The 20,551-nt window shown below is 50.8% G+C and overlaps 1 pseudogene; it reads left to right on the forward strand.

Moving 5' to 3' along the window:
- The first annotated feature begins 8,264 nt into the window (after positions 1 to 8,264).
- On the forward strand, positions 8,265 to 12,538 carry LOC124688856 (annotated as a pseudogene).
- The last annotated feature ends 8,013 nt before the right edge of the window (positions 12,539 to 20,551 follow it).

The following is a 20,551-nucleotide window of genomic DNA, read 5'->3' on the forward strand; positions in this document are numbered from 1 at the left end:
GACTCGGATGGAGTTCGCTGGTAGAGAGGTGTACCATCCAAAAGCCGATCCCGTGAGGGACCGTGAAAAGAGCCTCACGCGTAGCTGATCCGACACCGAAGCCGGTCCTAGTTGAGCCAAATATCGGCCGACGTGCTCGATGGAGCCGGAGCCATCCGATCCACCGAATTTGGAGAAGTCGGGGAGCCGATATTTTGGTGGCAGCGGGATCATCTCGTAATCGTCGTGGTACGGCTTGGAATAGCCGACCGCCCTTCTTTTCGGCATCATGCCGAACCGGTCTCTCGGCATGGTACCGATCTGATCCGCCGTGCTGGCCGTAGGAGTTGCACTGCGAAGATTCGCCGGGGTGGCGTACTTGGCCTGCCACGTTTGCTTTTCCAGCTCGAGCCAGCTGCGGGAGCTGGGCTCGGGGAGTTTCGTCGGTGTAGCGTATTTAGTTAGCCACGTCTCGCTCTGTCGCCGACGTTCCTCCTGTCTTCGCCGGAGCCCCCGATGTTGTGGCCTGGTTTGTGAGTGCCCAGTCACCACAATCCGGCACATACATGCACGCGTACCCATGAGGGATCTCCTTAGGCGCCTCCATTAAGAACTGGTAGTCACTGGGGTCGCCACCAATTCTGTAGACGAGGAATGCCGGTGTAGTCGGCACTTCAGCTGGTGCTGCCAACGCGAACGGCAGCGGTGGATGGGACTGGAAAGGCAACTCTCCTTGATGAGTCCCGAGAGCTGGTCCTGACGGCGAGTACTGGTGGCTCATGATCTCCTGGATCACGCGCAGAGCGACACGCTCCAGCACGTTGACCAAGTTCTCAGAGTGGCGGTGTAGCGAGTGAGCCACCGGGTAGTTGATCTCCTGCCGCGTACCCCCGGTGCGTTCCTCCGACGGGGAAGAAAGGTCTACCCCATCGAGTGCACCTTCCGGTGAGAACCCCTTCCATCCGATGCCACCGGAACGGGTTCTTCGAAAAGAGCCGATGAGGTCGGCTTCGAGGGTAGCCTTGATCTCGTTGTATTGCTTCTTGAGGTCATCAGGCAGATCCTCGTAGGTGACTGGCGTGCCGTCCGCCATCTCGGATGTAGATGGCGATGTGGTTGATGTAGACGAATGTCCCACCGGGCGTGCCAGAATGTGTTGACTGCCAAAACCCACCGGCGGGCAGCGGCCTTGTCAACACTCGTAGAGCCGGGGGAGCCTAGAGCTGCGGCTGGCTGAGACCCCTCCGAGCGACGGCCCGCAATGCTCTTCCGGTCACACGCGGCGTTGCGAAGTGCAAGGGCGTGCCACCCGACCTATACCCGGTCGGGAAGGTGATGAGATTGCCTCGCTTAGTTTCCTGCGGGGCATACATGTAAACGTTAAATACGAGCCTCGATCGGCTCTCAGGTTATCTCGTGAATCGGCTCAAAGAGCCGATCCACCCATGATCCGTACGGGGTGTACGAATACTTGGTGGTCCTGCTTGATCAAGATGAAGCTAATGAGATCTACGACGATTTAGGGTTTTCACCACATAATCGGATCATCCTACTCCAGGTTGGGCCGGATGGCCACGCACGGTGCTCGTAAGCCGATCCTAAACAAGGCCAAAAAACCAACATGAAGTTGATCCTAGGAACATCCCGTTTAGGACTTGCGAACGCCACCCTACGTGCCACAGGATCCTCCCCCCTTTGTAAGGCCAAACTATTGCGGATATTAAACTAATCCTTGTAGAACAAGGAGCAATCGTAACGGATCAGATCTACTAAATAATGATCAAGCGGGGTGCCGCCCCCACACCTGAGATAGGCGTGAGGACGGCTAGATATGCAAGGGTTGCACTACGTAAGCATGCTTAAACGAAGAACAATGCTAACCCTAACACATCTAATGATAACTACGTTGCTCGCCATCAAAAGCGCTTCAAGTACGAGCAACGCATGAACAACGTGGGGCTTGTGCTGCCTAGATCGCAAGATGCGATCTAGGCAGCATGTCGCTTACCCGATAGAAACCCTCGAGACGAAGGAGTTGGCGATGCGCCGAGATTGGTTTGTTTTTGGGGTTGAACGTGAGTTGTTGTTTATTCCATAAACCCTAGGTACATATTTATAGTCCAGGGGACTTTCTAATGTGGGCGTGCACTAAACCGTACACGAGACAAACTCTAACTTTTAATCTAACATACAATCTACCATAAAGATACACGGGCAATTCAGCCCAATTCCTTCGTGTCAGGCCGCTCCAGGATTTTCCATACATACTCTTCCAAGCCCACCTTGACCGCGGCCCACCTCCTGATCGCGGTTAAATCCTGGTGATAACAGACTCCAAGAAAGCATTCGCAAAGCGTGATAAAAATAGAAATGTGAAGGATGGAATTGGGGGTCAGCTGGTGCAGCTGAATCCCATAAACAAAGAGAAGACCGCGGAGGAAATCATGGATTGGGGTAGAGAGGCCCCGGATGAGATGATCAACGAAACTAACCCGATACTCCATGGGAGGCTTGGGGTAGCTTTCTTCGCTAGGAAAGCGGATGGCGTTTTCCTTCTTCATCAGGCCGAGCCTCTTCAGCACATTGACATCTTGGTTGGAGATTTTGGATCTCTCCCACTCAAGATCTTCAGCGGCCATCTTGGACTCCGGAGTGCTGTGGCGAGTCAAACGCGCACGCGGTGGCATCAACGGCAATGGGTAGAGCAATGTATGCGAGTGCGGGAAATCAGCGAGAGTTGGGCGCAGGGGAAGATTTGCGAAGAGGAACAGGTGAGCGGCGCAAGCGAGGGGATGAACGGAGGTTGAAGACAGGTTTATATAAGAATTGGGTGAAGTGGTGTGCCGTTGGATGAGGAAATCGTGTGGTGAGAATAGATCTTCTAGATACAAGGGCAAAAAAGTATTTTTACTGGGATAGGTGTTACCGTACGTGCGCCAGAAAAAGCGGAGGACGTGTGTCCCCCACTTGCACGACGTGTCAACGTGGTGGAAACGATGGACCCACAAAGCAGAAAAATCTCGACCATTGATAGAGTTGAAGAAAATTTGACAAGGGAAAATATGTCGACAAGAAAAATAAAAGAAGAATGGCGACAGGATACGTTATTTGAATATTTCGGGAGCCTTTGGACAGAAACAAGTTTTTGCCCAAATGCTCGGGGGCTACTTTGACAAAAAGTCAAATTTCGAGTATGACAATATAGAAAATGTTGAGCCTACGAGTCAAGCACAAGTTCTTGGCCGTAGCCTCGGGGGCTACTCCCATCGGGAGCGCTGTTCGCGCACCCGAGAGATAAAAGAAGAGAAAAGAGTTCATATTGAGAAGTAATGACAATATAGTGACAAAGTGGCTTAAAATGTTGAGCCTACAACCAAGCACAAGTTCTTGGCTGTAGCCTCGGGGGCTACTCCCATCGGGAACGCTGTTCGCGTGCCCGATGAAATTAACAAAGGAAAAATAGAACAGCAAGAGAGTATATTTCGAGTTATAATTAACTCTACATATACTCCCATCGGGAGAGCAATATAAGTCATATTTGACTCAATAAAATGTGCCATTCCAACAGCCGGAAAAGCACTCGACAATATATTCTCAGAACGCCAAAGTTGCGATCAATTTCTGAATGCCGCAAAATTGCGAAGGTAAGACCCCAGATCCATTCTGACTGGGCGTGGCATCGCCAAAGACTGCGCTCTGCTACTTTTATCCGTATCAACAGATACGAAGAAAAATCCTAACGGACGCGTTAGGTACTCGATAAATTTGACTGGGACTCGACAGAATGGTAAGACCTTAAGCGGCACCTGTCGAAGTTTACACCGGTATCCCGAGATCATGTCCAGGGACGTGATTTTGAAGTAGGTTTTTGCGGATTGCCACTAGAGCAGTTAACTAGTACCTGATCCGTCAGATGAACTAGCCCCAACTACCAATATCCCTGCACAATATAGAATTTTATGAGAACAAGTATAAAAGTTAGAGCTTTCGAGTAAAAATAAACAGTGGAGATTTTCCCTGACTCTATGATTCAAGCAAAATCTCGGGGGCTACTGACATAGGCATCCCAAATGGGCCTGCCGAATATAGTACCCGGGGTTTATTGAAGGCCCACTACCCGAAGAATAAGAAGATTCGGAAGCCCAAGATGTATTTAAGGAAAAGATAGAGTTGTAATAGGAAGTGTTATTTGTAATTTGGCGGGATGAGTTAGAAACCGTCCCGGACTCTGTAACTTGTACAAAACGAAACCCTCGGCTCCACCTCTTATATAAAGGGGGAGTCGAGGGAACGAGGGGGAATCGAATCATTGTCTGCAAACCCTAGTTTTCATATTCGTCGAGTACTTTTCGGCTGAAACCTTCGAGATCTACTTGCCCTCTACTTCTAACTAAACCCTAGCCTACAATCCATAGGCATTGATAAGTTAATCCCTTGTCATCGCAAGTACAGGGCCTTCAGATGCCTGTAACTTCTTTCTTTCGGCTTCTCAAAGATGACCGGCCGTGGGCCGCAGTCTAATTGCGCCACAGGTGCTTCATATAATCTTGGAGCGCTAAACTCCGTTGGAAGAATGAAGACCATATTTGTGCCAGCCGATGTATCATCATCGGCTTTCCTCTGCTTGGGGCGCCACTCTTTTCTTTGTGACCGACCTTCTTCGTCCAGGGTTCGCCGAATTTTAGCGGCCAAATCAGGCCATGCCTTCCTCAGCGTGTGCAGGTACAATCTTTCGGCTTCTTCCAACCCACGCAGACGCTGAACCCTTCGCTTTTGGGAACGGCTGAGCCCATCAGGGCACCACCTGGGCCGATGATATTTATCTTCTCCATCATCGTCCTCTAGTTCCTCGAGACCTTCCACCCGAGCGGACTCAGCATGCTTGTTCCGAGGCGGGAGAGGCCCTAGACGCTTGAACACAGACACATTAGCGGCATCCTTCTTCCTTTGCTTGCATTCTGGGCAATTCTCGATTGTTGGCAATCGGCTCACTCCTGAGTCCCAGCAATGTTTGAAGAACGGACAGTCCCAGTGCCTATCCATGTCATCCTGCCTCCTTGACCTTCCTTCAGCGCGACGATTGTACCCGTCGTTGCTTCTATCATGTTGACGGTACCTCCTGACCTCCGCATCGGACCGACAATTTCTCTCATCATCTACGTCGTAGCGCCGACGTCGGCCGTACTCGCTGCTCGTATTTGTTGAGGAGATGCTCGGAGAGTGGACGTTGATATCGCACGCTTCTCCCTTCCTCCTCCGTCGTGTACCGTCCGTCATCATCTTGGGGCCGGTCGCGTGGATCGGCCTCCTCTTCATCCTTGCCACGGGAGTGGCTGCTTTCTCGCTTCATCTTTGCCATGGCGGCTTGAAAACCCTGCCATGTTGACGCCAAAGGAGAACTCGGCTGGCATATGGAGTGGCTGAGATCCACCATGTTGTCGCCAGGCAACAAACGTGTGTTACCGTGCGCACGGGCCTTCTCAAAGGAGCCGATGAGTTCGGCTTCGAGGGTTGCCTTGATCTCGTGATCTTTCTTCTTGAGCTCATCAGGCAGATCCTCGTACTTGACCGGAGTGCCTTCCGCCATCTCGGATGTAGATGGCGATGTTGTGGATGTCGAAGGTTGTCCCACCGGGCGTGCCAGAATGTGTTGACGTCAGAAACCCCCCGGCGGGCAGAGACGGGCAACACGGTAGAGCCGGGAACAACTAGGGCTGCGGCTGGCCCCAGTCCCTCAGAGCGACGGCCCGCAAAGCCTCCTGGTCGCACGTCCGATGTTTATCACAAGGGCGTGCCACCTGACCTATACCTGGTCAGGAAGGTGTGGATGATGCCTCGCTTAGTTTCCTGCATGGCATACACGTAAACATTAAATACGAGCCTCGATCGGCTCTCAGGTTATCCTGTGAATCGGCTCAAGGAGCCGATCCACCCATGATTCGGACGAGGTGTCCGAATATATGGTGGTCCTGCTTGATCAAGATAAAGCTGATTAGATCTACGACGATTTGGGGTTTTCACCGCATAATCGGATCATCCTACTCACGATTTGGCCTCGCGCTCGCGCACGGTGACCGTAAGCCGATCCTAGACAGGGCCTAAAAACCAACACGAGGTTGATCCCCGGAACATCCTTTCTAGGGCTAGCGAACGCCACCCTACACGCCGCTGGATCCTCCAACCCTTTGTAAGGCCTAACTATTGCGGATGTTAAACTAATCCTTGATGAAACAAGGAGCAACCGTAACGGATCAGATCTACTAAACTATGATCAAGCGGGGTGCCGCCCCTACACCTAAGATAGGTGTAAGGGCGGCTAGACATGCAAGGGTTGCACTACGACAGCATGTAATATGAAGAACAATGCTAACCCTAACATATCTAAGATAACTACGTTGCTCGCCATCAAAAAGGCTTCAGTACGAGCAACGCATGAACAACGTGGGCAGGCTTGTCTGTCTAGATCGCAAGATGCGATCTAGGCAGCATGGTGCTTACCGGTAGAAACCCTCGAGACGAAGGAGTTGGCGATGCGCCGAGATTTGTTTGTGGTTGAACGTTGGTTGTTGTTTATTCCATAAACCCTAGATACATATTTATAGTCCAGGGGACTTTCTAATGTGGGCGTGCACTAAACCGTGCACGAGATAAACTCTAACTTTTAATCTAGATACCATCTATTGTAATTAAAGATACATGGGCAATCTAGCCCAAATTCTCCGAGCAAGGCCGCTTCAGAGATCTTCCACGTGTAATCTTCCAAGCCCATCTTGATCGCGGCCCACCTCCTGATTTAGCCAAAATCTGGTGATAACACGCTGTCCCTTGTTTCGTTGCTCCTGCCCGACCTGGTCACATGTTTGACTTCCCGGTGGTCTTGAGATGTTGAGGTGATGCTTGTCCGCGGCTTCCCAATCTAGGTCGCTTGTTGCTGCTGTTGATGTGTTCTTGCTCAAATTGTTGAATTTTGAGGACGAGTCGACCTCAAGTTGCCGCCCGTTGTAGGTGTAAAAAATCCCCAAAGAAAAAGTCGGTGTTCTCACCGCCGGCGAAGGACATGGGAATGGAGATGAACCTCTACATGGACCTGGAGCCGAAGGACCTCTTCCTCCTCCTCCTCCTCATGGATGGCGACGACATGAGCGCGCGACAGCTGGAACTCCTTGCGCTAAACTACGTATGCGTCACTGGTGTTGGCGAGACGCGCACTCGAGTTCCGCCATGGTGTCCTAGGAGGGCGCTGCGGAAACCTCTCCACATCAGCTATACCGCCAACGCAAATTGCTCTCGTCCCGGGGGGGGGGTCAATTACCCGGTATTGCATAGTTAGGGGGTTAAGTGCGCTAGTTCAAACTTGACGGGGTTCTGCGTCCGAAACCCCATACTTAGGGGAGTTATTTGGACTTCTTTCGTTGTGTGGAAGATTGTGTGATCGTCTTAAGTCGAAGCAGTTAATCTTTATTGTGCGTAAAGTTAATACGAGCTTGTATTGAACATCATGGCGCACTACACGGCGAAACCGCAAGCTCAACACTACGCCGACAGAGCCATTATGTTCATCCGCATGATCCCCTCTGAATTTGTAAAGAAAAAGATAGGTTGATTGTACTACTGGATGTATCTGTTATGGAATAAACGAAAAGCAGCGCAAATTTGTTGAAACCCCGGTTCGTGAAAAAGGCAGGAAACGAAGAGGGTAGGGTCATGTAGGAAAAAACTCAATTGAGACACATCGTCAGCTAGTCGCTATATATTGCCTCATGTTCTATATCGAACATTTTTCTATCGTTGGCGTGTCAACCAGGTTTAGTTTGGTTTGCACATTAAAATAATTCGAGTATTATAATTCTCCTATCTCAATTAGTACGGCTTGATCTCGTCCGATGTGTTTCAATCATTAAGCGGTGCGATTTGAAAAAACTGGATACCAATCATGCAGGAAAAAATGCCATTAAGAAACGTCTGATTGTCCTTAATTTTAGTATATCACGCAAGTCGAAAGCATATTCACATAGGTTCGTAGGATATCCCATTGTACGGCCTGGAGCAGCCGAAATTCGGAACGGTCAACCATGAGGCATCATAATAGTCAAATCTAAGTAGGTGCTTACGACATGCAAACTTGCAAGGAGTTCAGGCGGCTAAGGTAGAACGAGGAAAAGGTGCCAGAAATATCCATCGGGAGGGCCCACTCTTCTTCCCATCGATCATGTCCCTGTCTCTCGGACGTGTTCCAACTTCCAAGCCTGCTTAGCTGCTAGCTGCTCTCCTGAAAGACAGGAGAAATAACCTCCCTCGATCTTCCATCTCCCTTCTGTCCAACCTCCGATCAAGGTAGCACAAAGGAAGGAAGGGTATGGAGGAAGCAGAAGGCGGCGTTGGTCGCGGTGGCAGCGGCGAGGACGACGCCGAAGAGAGAGCGGATGTGTACTGCGCGGTGGGGAAGGACGCCGGTAGGGAGTGGAGGGCGAACCTGCGATGGGTGCTGGCAGACTTCCCCCGGAGCCAGAGCCACCGCCGGCTGGTGCTCGTGCTCGCCCACGTCCACCGCCCGCCGCAGCGCATCAACATGAGTATGTTTACTTACTTCATCTCTATCTGCCCCCGGCCTGCATATATTAGCTACCTTGATTATCTTCCGTTATCCGTCCAGTTAGCTAGCCAAGCCCCATGCCTAACTCAATCCCATGTCATGGCGAAATCATCTTTCCTCATGTAACTCCGAAAACACATTGGTTTGAAGTTATGAAATTCAGGTGGGGACTCTCTCCCCCGTTGAAAATTTCCAAAAAAAAAAATCCCTTATTTGATACTGTACTTACTTCATGTAATTCTCAGTCAAATGTGAAAAGAATTAGCTCAATTTTAAGTTAACTAGGAATTAGCTTAAGTATGAGTCGATCTTTAGACCATTAGATTGCTTCCTTTATTCGTGCTAGCGTAAGGGGTGAACCATTAGATTGTTTCGCGATTTATGCTAGTCAGAGCTATAAAATGAGTTGCAAGTGAGAAAATACCCTAGGCTATTAGATTGCTTCTTGCATAATTCGTGTTAATCATGAGTTGCCAACGATTTAATGATGTCACCTAAATGAAAATTATTTCAATTCTTAGTCTGAGAATGAGTGACTTCCGAATAATTTCGTAGTTCCTTGCACAAAATACTCACTTTAGGTATCTTTTGCATAAACCACCAACTATACGTCTAAGCCATTGTTGTAGGGAGGTCCATTTTAGAATTAATCTATTTAATAGAAAATATGATGGTCAATAACCACGTGTTAGTGATTATGATGTCCACGTGTCATCAAGTAGCCTCTTTCAAACATTTCCAAAATATAAAAAAACCGCAATAATTGAGATCCTAAAAAAATCCTACCGCATTCCTTTGAATCGAATGAGCCCTCAATTTTTCCGTGCATGTCCAAGGGAGTGGTGGTAAAGTAGTAACCATGATTACAGGGTATTTGCATACAAAAATTGAATTCAAATTCTAAGAATATTTAAATATTCTCAGTTAGCGATGGTTACCGTCGGGTAACCGGTTTATAACCAATGGGACACACCCAAATTTCAAACACCCCCGAAGTTTTTTGGGTGAGAAGCCCATTTATGAGAGGAGGCTGGCAAATCCGTTAACCAGTCGGTAATCGCGGTAAATCAACTGGCAACCAATTTCGGGCTCCTCATGTGTCTGACATTTATGGTTGCAAGCAACGTACAAGCTGACTCAAGTTGTGTCGCAGTGGGGGCGTGGGTCCCGGTGAGCCAAGTTGCGGAACACGAGGTGGCCGCGTATAGGAAGATGGAGGAGGACAAGGCTAGCAAGGCCCTCGACGATCTCGTCCGCATGTGCAAAACTCAAGGGGTTTGTTCACATCAACTCCCTTCCTCCTTTATCTATGTCGGCATCGTCGCACACACACATGATCATCGTCGTTTTTATCCCCACCATGTAGACATTTAGCTGCAGTAGTCAATGTCATCAACAATTCGGTAGTAGGGATGCTGAATTGGACTCTCATTTTGATTCTTGATTAGGTTCATGCGCGCAAGCTGTTGGTCGTGGTAGATGACACGACGAAAGGCCTGGTCCAGCTCGTCGACGACCATGAAATCGCCGAGCTTGTCATGGGTGCCGCTTCCGACCGGGCCTACACGAGGTAGCCGCCTACCTTCCAACTCTCTTAGCTACGTGTAATTTCGGACCATCGGTGTTGGTGTGGGCAATGTGTGAATTCAGAATGTCACAGTTATCAGATTTGTTCCTGGATTGATAGATGCGGTGTGAATTTCTGTTGTAATGTATGCGATGGTTGTTTGTCGCCAGGAAGATTCGGGCCCCTAAGTCTAAGAAAGCATTGGCGTTGCAACAGAAGGCAAACCCTAACTGCAGGATCTGGTTCATCTGCAAAGGAAACCTCATCTGCACCAGGTATGTTTGCGTACATGGCTTTCACATTGGTATCGAGTAACAGCATAACTCTAGCAGAAAAACATCAAATGATTTTTTATGGCAGATAATTAGAATATGAAGTGCGCGACATCTTTAATGCTTTTCGCTCTATTTAGGATGATGATGTTAGTTCTCCACAGGGAGGTCACCGAGAAGCAAAGCAGCGCGGCGACATCCACGGCTAGCACGAGCCCAAGGTCAAGCGCTTCCGTCCACTCGAGGTCCGAATCGTCACCGCCGCGACTGCCGCTGCACGCCGATGGCGAGCCAATATATACTATGCACGACACGGCCAGAGCTTCTGTACGTCAAACTCCGAGCAGGCATGACATCGACAATGCCACCGACCACAACGTCGAGGACATCGCTAACCAAGCAGCTGTTGAAACTGCAGAGGCCGAAGGGGGCTCACCCACCGGCTTGCATCCAATACAGGAGGGTGGAGAGGAAATGTCGACGCCTTCGAGCTACAGTCCGGTACGTGTGTAGGCAACATTCCGTAAAGCAGCATTTCAAAGTTCTGGAAACTTGAAATAATCCACACATGTATACCTTTGATACATACTCATATAAATTTTCAAGGAAAAATACGACTATAGGTGGTCTACACAAAAAAAAAACCTTAAAACTTGCACGGTAAGTCTCAAGATAATATGTGTAATAAGAAGTTATTTATTTTCTTTGAAACTTTAAAGTAGAACTTTTTGATTTTTGTAGAGTCGGATCCACCTAGATCTGGGTCTCACTAGCTATTTCCGCGAAATCTATTTTGCTTCAAATACTCGATCTTCATAATCACAACTCGCAAGTATGACATTATTCTGATTTTTCTGATGGATGTGTACAGGCGAGGGACGCGGAGAGCACGCCGAAGGGCGAGGCGATGTGCCAGAGGAAGGCGGAAGAGCGGCTAAGGATGGAGCAGGACAGGTGGGAGCTCGATGCCATATTCAACAAGATACGGAAGGTGGACCGCCGCAGCGCCAAGCTCGAGCTCCATGTCGCCGGCTCCGAGCGCGCTATGGGCAAGCTCAATGTCAGGAGGCCTGTGTCGCGTTCCTTGCTCGGCATGCTCAGGTTGGGACGCCGGCGTGAAGAACCTGTGGCCGTGGAAGAATCCATTGCTGCGGTCGGCGGTGGGAGTTTCTTGCGGCTCGGTTTGTTGGAGGTGGAGAAGGCCACCGGGTCCTTCAACGAGTCCGCCAGAATCAGCGGTGGCGTGTACAGAGGGACCCTGCACCGCATGAGCGTCGCTGTGAAGGTCATCTCCCCCGACATCGCCGTGAACGAGGTACGGTTCGCACGTGCGGCGGATGCTATGGCCAGGGCGAGGCACCCCGGCCTTGTCAAGCTCATCGGCGCGTGCCCGGAGGCGCGCATCGTGGTGCACGAGCTCGTGCCCGGCGGGAACCTGGAAGACCACCTAAACGGCAAGGCACTGCCGCTGCCGTGGCACGTGCGGTGCGCCATTGCGTACCAGATCTGCTCTGCGCTGTCCTACCTCCACTCGACGGACACGGTGCACGGCGATGTCCGGCCAACGAACATCCTCCTCGGGGACGAGCGGTGCTCCTCGATCAAGCTCGCCGGCCTCGGCATGAGCAGGCTCGCGGCGCCGAAGCTCGGCGGCACGGTAGCGCTGGCGTACGTGGATCCGCGGTACCTAGCGACGGGGGAGCTTACCTCGCAGTGCGACGTGCACGCGCTAGGCGTGCTTCTGCTCCGGCTAGTCACCGGCAAGCCAGCGTCCGCGGCAAAGAAAGCGGCGCGGGAGGCCGCAACCGGCGGGGACAGGGCCTGGCACGAGGTGGTGGACGCGAGCGCGGGAGGGTGGCCGATGGAGCGCGCCACGGAGGTGGCGATCCTGGGGCTGAAATGCTGCCACGTGAGCGACGGCCGAGCACCGCCTCGCCCGGCTGCCGAGCTGCTGGAGGAGGCGCGGGGCGTGCTGGAGGCCGTGACAAGCGGCGCGCCGGAGCGGACGTGATCGTCCCTGTCTTCCTACTTCCGCGGCGGACGTCATGGTAGATTGTAGAGAGCAGTGCGCAACCAAAAGATGTGACCGTTGAAGAGCAGATTTAATTTGTTCTTTTTCGATTTTGAATTACTGATGATGGTATAGAATAGGACTAGCAATTGATCTGATCAACTGTTTTGAACATTTGCACTGCACGGTACACTAAACCAATCGATATAAAGTTTGGCGTTACAAGAAAAAGAAGAGGAAAACTTTTAAACATAAGGCTCGACGAGTCCAGCTTTGAATTAACAAAGTCATCAATCGGCCAGGAGTACAAGGTGACACAAAACAAAGAAAAGGAAGAAAAAAAATGGGGATACCAGCTAGAGATACAAGCCTAAAGCCTAAAACAAAGGAACAAGCAGACCAGAGCTAGGCCCTAAACTACAAGTTCTTCGAGAGCGCCCAAAACTTCAGCAAAACACCGGCGGCTCGGCTTGAGGCCCCAAGCCCCGAGACGCCACTCCGAGGGTCTTTTTAGAAAGAAGAGGAAAACTTAACACACCATTTTAACTTCTACACCAATCAAACACATATTATGCATATTTGAAGATCACACTTCCATTTCAAAATATCTCACCAACATCCTCCATCGTCCCGAGCTTTGCCACTTCATCCATCATTGCGCCAGCCGCTTATTTTGCTCTACCAAAGCGTCGTCTTTCCATGTTCATTCTTGTGTGTCCAACGACGCCGGATGTCCATCTAAGCCAGGCAAGGCTTGACGGTGAGCAAGTGACATGTTGATCCATCATATGTGGGGTACTGGGGTCCACATGCCAGAGACTCAAAAGTCATCACAAAGAGTCAGTAACCCAAAGCTAGTGAATCTGAATCGATCAAGGCCATTGGAGGTGATACTTAACCGTCAGTTAACCCTCAGCCGACGGGACCCAATTTTTATATGTCAAGCTATAGGACATTTACTATTGAAAACTTTGGGTTGATTTGTGAAGGCTGTCTCGTGCGTCACTTTATGTAGAGTTCACGTCTTCCATTCTATCGTTTTGATGCAACATTTTTAGTCAATGGAGACCCTTTTGTCCCTAAAACCTCAACCTTGGACTCGTTCTTCTCGACGATCATCACCAACATCTACTGTCCATCTCCTCTCTCATTCTTCATCCTCCTAGATTACTCCTCGTATCATACCAAATATGTTAAAACCAAACATTGAGCACTTGGAATTTAGATTTACTAGGCCATCTCACCTGGCGGTACAGGGCTCCCTAGAGAACATTGTGTCAGCTTTGCCTGGAGTTCACATCCCTATTCCATCAGGCGGCAGCGAGTGCGTGCTTCTTGGGGGTGGAGCGGCCGTACTACATGCATGTTGCAAACTGAGTAGCTGCTTGGAGTATCATGTTTCTGTAGCCACTTGATTAGGGCTTGCCAGTCACAGTCACTTGTGCTTTGAGACGATACTGAGCTGTATAAGATTATGTTGTATCAAATATATTTGTTTCATGAGGATGAGATTTAGTAGTTATACAAAATCAGCATAATATTCGAGAGGGTATAGAGAGTGAGATTTTGTCACTTACATCTGAATATTGATGCAAAACCAAAGCGGCAATAGTTTTCGAGAGCTCTCCAATTGGACACATACAGAATCAAATTTGACAAATAAAAATGGTAATCATCTAAGAATGTTTGACACGAAAAAGAGGACGCTAAGGTGAAAAGCGTCTCCCTTACACCGGGGAAAAATAATGCGGGCGTGCCAGTGTACAAGTACACAAAAATAAAAGGGAAAAGGTACATATTAATCATCACGACTAATAAACTAATCCCGAGTGTGCGCTCCGTGTGGCCTGCTGGCGCGGCCGTATGACTAGGCGATTGTGGTTTCCTGGTTCCCGGGGCCTCGGAAGACACCCGGTTAATTACTCCCGCGGATAGAACCGCGAGACACCTCCGATTAAGCTGCTTGGTCGTCGTCTTCGGTCTTCGCTTCGCGTTCTTCATGCATGGTGGTGGTGTGTGTTGGCGACGGCAGAGTCCGTGTACTAGCGTGTACACGCGCCGTGGATAGCGTGGCCTTTGCTCCGGCCATGCCCGCCTCGCCGTCTTGCCTCGTCGGTCTTGAGCGGCGTCGGGTGTTGGTGTCGAGGTAGCATGCATGATTATGCTTGGCTTGACGTCGCAACGACTTGTAGTTTCGCCGAAGGCGCGAGGGGTACACTCGCGCTGAAGTAGTCGTAGTAGAGGAGTCGTGCGGAGATAGGGTCCGCGGAAGTAGACATGTAGGTTCCCAGCAGGCATGGCCGAGTGAAACACAATATTTGCACATGTATTAACGTACACGCGCATGCAATGCATAAGTTCCAGCTAGAGCGTGTGCAACAAGCACAGTCCAGCTAGCCGCGTAGATCGAACTCAAACGAGCCCATCGCCCAGAACAGCTACACGCCCGGCCGAGGTTCAGCGCGGCAGCATCGCGGCCGCCGATTACCAGCGCGACAAGAGCGCCAATGTTGCTCACGACATGAGCATGTCCGGCGCGACAAACGCCGCTGCCGACAGAACGACACCATCACCCGGCGCGATGCGGATGCTGCGGATGGAGCCGACGCCCAGCGCGATGTGGCCGCAGCTGATAAAACACGCGGACGCCCATCACAATGCGGCTGCTGCCGCGGGAACAACGCCGACGTCCGGCGCGAGAGCGTCGCTGCCAGCACCACGTCAACGTCCGGCGCGAGAGCGTCGCTGCCGGCACCACGCCGACGTCCGGTCCGGCGCGTGAGCGTCGCTGCCGTGAAAGAAGATTACTCGGCGTTGGCCGCGTTAGGAAGCACCTCCGGCGTCGGAGGCTGCCCCCAGCATGGCATGCCGAGAACAACACCGCCACTTCCGGCGGTCCGATGACCTGCCAGTGGAGGAAGGAGGCCGTAGATTGGCGACCACCGCACCGTCGACAACGCCTTTGTCAACAGCGCGGGTATGTAGTCCCGCGGTCCAGGGGACACGACGACACTTCGTGGCCTCGGCCAAAGCTGTGTTCATGCGAGATACAAATAGAGGAAACATACATATTAGCGTCACTTCTCACCCTTAGCAAAAACGACCGGCATGATCTCGTCGACCTCCGGCAAACTGGTGCACGCGTGCTCCTCACGGCGCACACCAAGTCGACTTCTCCTCTCGGCCGCCTGCGCGAGAGGAAGGTGTGGTTCGTGGCTGTTTTCTCCAGACGAGAAGCTCGCGAGGTCTGGGCTGGATGGTGTCTGCGTCGGGACGATCTCTCTGCCTGGTGCGATCTCTCGTCGCTCTTGGACGCGTCGCCTCGTCCTCTATATATAGGCAGAGGGTCTGCCTTCATACGGAAAGGGTCAGATATGGATGGTAAGTACATACGTAATCACTTTTGACTCCTCAATGTGTTGGGATTCTTTCGTGAGCTGCACGATGCTAGCAGGATTCATCCCTTGTATGGAAACATACGGGTCAAATATAGCTAGCTTTCCAAACTATGTGACACGGCGACACGCGCATACAAAGCGACACGTCCGGCCGGGTATTGATCTCCTTCCAAAACTACCCCGTACAAAAGTGTCCATATTCATATATGTGAATTCAAGTTATATTTCTGGGCAGTTAATTGAATAAATACGGCCAGGCTTGATCAATTAAGCTCTAGTCCATAATAAAGATTATTTTATGCATTTATTTTGCACACGCCTGTATATACGTGGCATTTTGAATAATAATTTCGTGGGCGCTTGTCGCTCCGTTCGCGAATATTAGTACCAAATATGATGATGACATTTGCACAAAATATCATCAAACAAATGCCCCCACACCAAGTTAAGTTCGAACGTGAAGCGATTTGAACTTGGCTTGGTGTAGAGAATTTCTTTTCAATGGACCAGACGCAATTTGAACCAATGGTGCCCATGTCTTAGGAATATATTGGTATAAAATACTGTCAAACAAATCCCCCCACCAAGTCTGGGCTTGAGTGCGAAGCAAATCAGGCTCGACTTGGTGAGATATAGTCTTAGCAACTATGTGGCGCAATTATTTTTGTTGCTGCCGTCGAGCATGAACCTTTAGTGTAAATTTCATGTACGTCATGTGTGTATGGGAAAGACATTTTTCCTGGCCTCAGGACATCATCGTGCCAAAGGCTAAAAGAGTGAGCGGGGTATTTAGTTGGGTCGTATAGCTGGCACGACGCCTATCAACCAAACATTCCGACATCATCCTCAATTTGCAGCGAAGTCCGTGCCGCTCCTTGAAGGCGTTTATCGATCCAGTCGTGACCGTCTAGCTGCCACGGTGCCAGACGACCAGATCGAAGGGTTTCACAGCTTCACGCTAGCCGCACTGGCGCGTTACACTGCTCCCGTCATTAAGCCTGATGTAGTTAAGTAAACAAGATATCGGAACGCCCATCGATTCTTGTCTTGTGGTAGCCCGTGCCAAGCCGGGTTAAGCACAGACTTGTATGACGACGAAGGTGGTAGCAATAAAGGATACCACCCCCATCGTGGAGGAGAGCATAGTATTGCCCCCGGTGTTGTTGTAGAATGTCATGGATAGACATGGTTGAGGGATGTCGTGCCCCCTGTAGAAGCGTGAACGCTGACTTGTCGTCGGTGAAGGTTGGTGTTGTGCCGACATACCATCGGTAAAGTGGATGTTGCCCCCGGCTTCGTTGCCGAGGGTGACGCCGTGTACTTGGCGCCATTGATGAAGCTTGGCGTTGATGCAGAATGCCGCAGGGAATGGCCATATTGGATGTTGCCCCCGTCTCCCGTGGGCTCACCACGAGATTGTTGGTGACATGGCGACATAGGTTGGTGACGCCGCCCAAAGCCAGTGACAATGCAGGCCATCGAGTGTCGATGTAGGTGTATGGACATGTGAGTGTCACTCCGTTTGCATTTGTGCTTGGCTGCATAGAGTTAGTCCGAAAAAACCAACCAGAGAAAGCCGAGATAAAACGTAATCAAGGAAGAATGAAGAACAAATAATTTTTTTTTAAAATGTTGGCTTTTCCGCTTGCACACTAGCTATGAGCGTGACGTCAGAAAAGGCTACCGAAGGACTTAGTCATCCGGAACCGTCGAAAGACCATGACGATCATAAAACAACTTTTCCTTGCGTGTATGTATGTGTGTAGCGTGTTTGAAGGTAGTGTGCTTGGAATGCGCCCGAGAGACAGCGGAAATCGTACCTTAGCCCATCGGAGTAATGAGTAGCCCCACAGCTCCACCATGCTTCCTTCCGTGCCTCAAGAACCCAGAGACATGGGTGAGGAGGAATTGCGGTAGATGTTTTTGGGATAACGACTTGAAAGCTTTTCATGCCTTGGCGAGGGGTGGTGAATGACTATCAGCCGCCTTCTTTTGGTTCCCTTGCATGCTTGGGGACCCGTAAACTTTCTTTGGAGTTGATGGAGATTTTCCTCTTGTGAGGACTTCTTGCACGGACACATTTGTGATGTCCTTTGACTTGATGAGATTGTTTCCTCTTTAGAGGATTGCTTGAACTTGATTCGAGATTGCTTCATCATTCTTTTTTTTGCTTCATTCTAGGATTTGCTTGAAGTTCCTTGGAGATTGTTGGCGTTTCCTTGGAGGAACCACCTTCAGAACTTGGAAGATAGCCATCCACCTTGGTGGACTAAAACCCTCAGGCATATTATGTGGAGCTTTTTGGTGGCATGCCCCAGGGTTGCCACGTGGCTTCACACCAAGTCCAACTTCCGTTGGGTTGGGCATCCCTTCCGTGATCTTTTCCCTAGCGTCTTCCCCGAGGCATGGTGTCTCCGTGAATTCGAGACACATTCGAAAGAACGGGGGTGTGGAGCCTCATTACTCGGAAGTGCCCAAGTAATCTTCTCCACCATCTCTCAGAGCGTGTATAGTGTGTGTGTCGTGTGTTGTGGGTGTAGGTGCCGCTCCACTTACCACGAGATACACCGTGTGTCTGCTAGACAAGTCATAAGGCGGCCAAATCATCAGTCACAAGCTAAGCGTGATTAGGAAAAGCCAGAGTTTTTTTTGTAGGACTTTGTAGTCAATGAAAAGGGGGAGGCAAAGCGATCATGAGTAAGCCTACATATGCAATGGTAGGTGCACTGCAGACTTTGATAGGCAACCGGAAAAACCCCTTTTGGTAAAATGGCAAAGCGAATCGAAAAGCCAAAAGAAAAGGGAAAAAAAATCACGCAAAGTACTTTTTCAAGAACCTGCCATTGATTGGGGGCATTGGCCGGGTTCCTTGTGGATCGACCAGCTGATATGCTCCCCCGTCGTACGCCTGCTCGATGGCGTATGGACCTTCTAATTTTGGCTCGAACTTTCCCCTCGTCTTGTGTGTGACGACGATGGGGCGTCGAAGCACGAGGACTAGCTCGCCTTTTCTGAATACTCTTCGCTTGACGAGCTTGTCGTAGGCTCTCACCATGTTTTGGCAGTAGAGCTCCAGGTTTTGCAGCGTGTTGAGGCGCGCTTCTTCGAGGGCGTCAAGCTCCTGGTACCGAAGCTGTATTTGCTCATCTTGTGTAAGCTCTTCATGAATAGCCACCCGTAAGGAGGGTAGCTGAATCTCCAATGGCAAGACTGCCTCACTCCCATACACTAGGGAGTAAGGAGTTGCTTGTGTTGGGGTACGGACTGTGACACGGTACGCCCACAAGGCTTCGTAGAGACGGTCAGGCCAGTCCCTCCGGTGCCTTGTCACCGTCTTCTTGAGTATCTTGCCGAGGGTCTTGTTGAAGGCCTCGATTGCGCCATTGGCTTGAGGATAGTAGCCAGTGGAGTAATTCCACTTGATTTTGTACTTCTCCACAAACTTGAGCATTTTACCTGATTTGAAGGCCGTTGTCAGAGGTGACACGATGTGGTATCCCAAAGCGGTATATGATATGCCGCTCTAGAAAGTTGATGAAGTTGTCGCTCTTCACCTCCCTCAGTGGGACGGCTTCCGCCCATTTGGAGAAGTAGTCCGTTGCTGCGAGGATGAAGCGATGCCCCCCTGATGAGGGTGGGTCGATAGGGCCGATGACGTCGATCCCCCAGGCATCGAATGGCCATGAGGGGATCGTCGGGTGTAGCGGGGCTGGTGGTTGATGCTTGAAGTCTCCGTGGACTTGGCATCCATGGCACGACTTTGCCACTCGAAGGCAATCAACCATGATGCCGGGCCAATAGTACCAAGCAAGCCGAATGCTATGGTACATCTTGGCTCCGCCTTGATGGCCGCCGCACACCCCATGGTGCACCTCTTGCAAGATGCGGTCAGCTTCCCCTCGGCCGACGCACCGAAGGAGCATCTCGTGTCCATAAGACCGTTTGTACAAGACTCCGGCCTTATAGACATAGGAAGGGAGTCGTCGTTGGAGTTGGCGCCTCTCGGTTGGATCGTCGGGGAGACGTCCGTGCTGGAAGTAGTCGAGGAATGGCTGTAGCCATTCTCCCTCCTCCACCACGTTTGTGGTGATGGTGTTCACCTCGCAATTTGCGGGTACAAGTTCCAAGACGGCGGGTAGAAGCCATCTTTCTTCAACGTTAACCTGCGTGGGTTTACCATCTGGTAAGACCAATGAGGACGCCAGCTTTGCCAACGCATCCGCTGGTGCATTTCTGCTCCGCGGTACGTGGGCGATTTCAATATGCCGAAACTTGTCCATGAGCCGCCGGGCCGTATTATAGTATGGCACCAGTTCAGGCTTACGCACCTCGTAGATGTTGTTCACTTGGCGAACGATTAGCTGGGAATCCCCAAGCGCTCGCAGCGAGCGCACCTCCATAGAGAGCGCGAGAAGTAGGCCGAAGATGAGGGCCTCGTATTCCGCCTCGTTGTTGGAGCACTCCTCCTTCATGAGGGAGAAAGAGTGATAAATCACCCCTCCTTGTGGAGTCTTGAATACCAAGCCGGCGCCCGCTCTCCGCCTCGGAGCACCGTCGGGGTCGGTTTCGGTGCGCGAGGCACCGTCAAAGTACAGCTCCCATGGTGCTTCCGGCTCGATGGCGAACACCTCCTCGTCGGGCAAGTCGGTGATGAGAGGGGAATCGTCTGGGACAGGGTGTGCAGCGAGGAATGCCGGTAAAGCCTCGACACCCTGATGAAGCTCAGTGTAC

This window comes from Lolium rigidum, chromosome 2 (genome assembly GCF_022539505.1).
Source record: "Lolium rigidum isolate FL_2022 chromosome 2, APGP_CSIRO_Lrig_0.1, whole genome shotgun sequence".
Lineage (NCBI taxonomy): Eukaryota > Viridiplantae > Streptophyta > Magnoliopsida > Poales > Poaceae > Lolium > Lolium rigidum.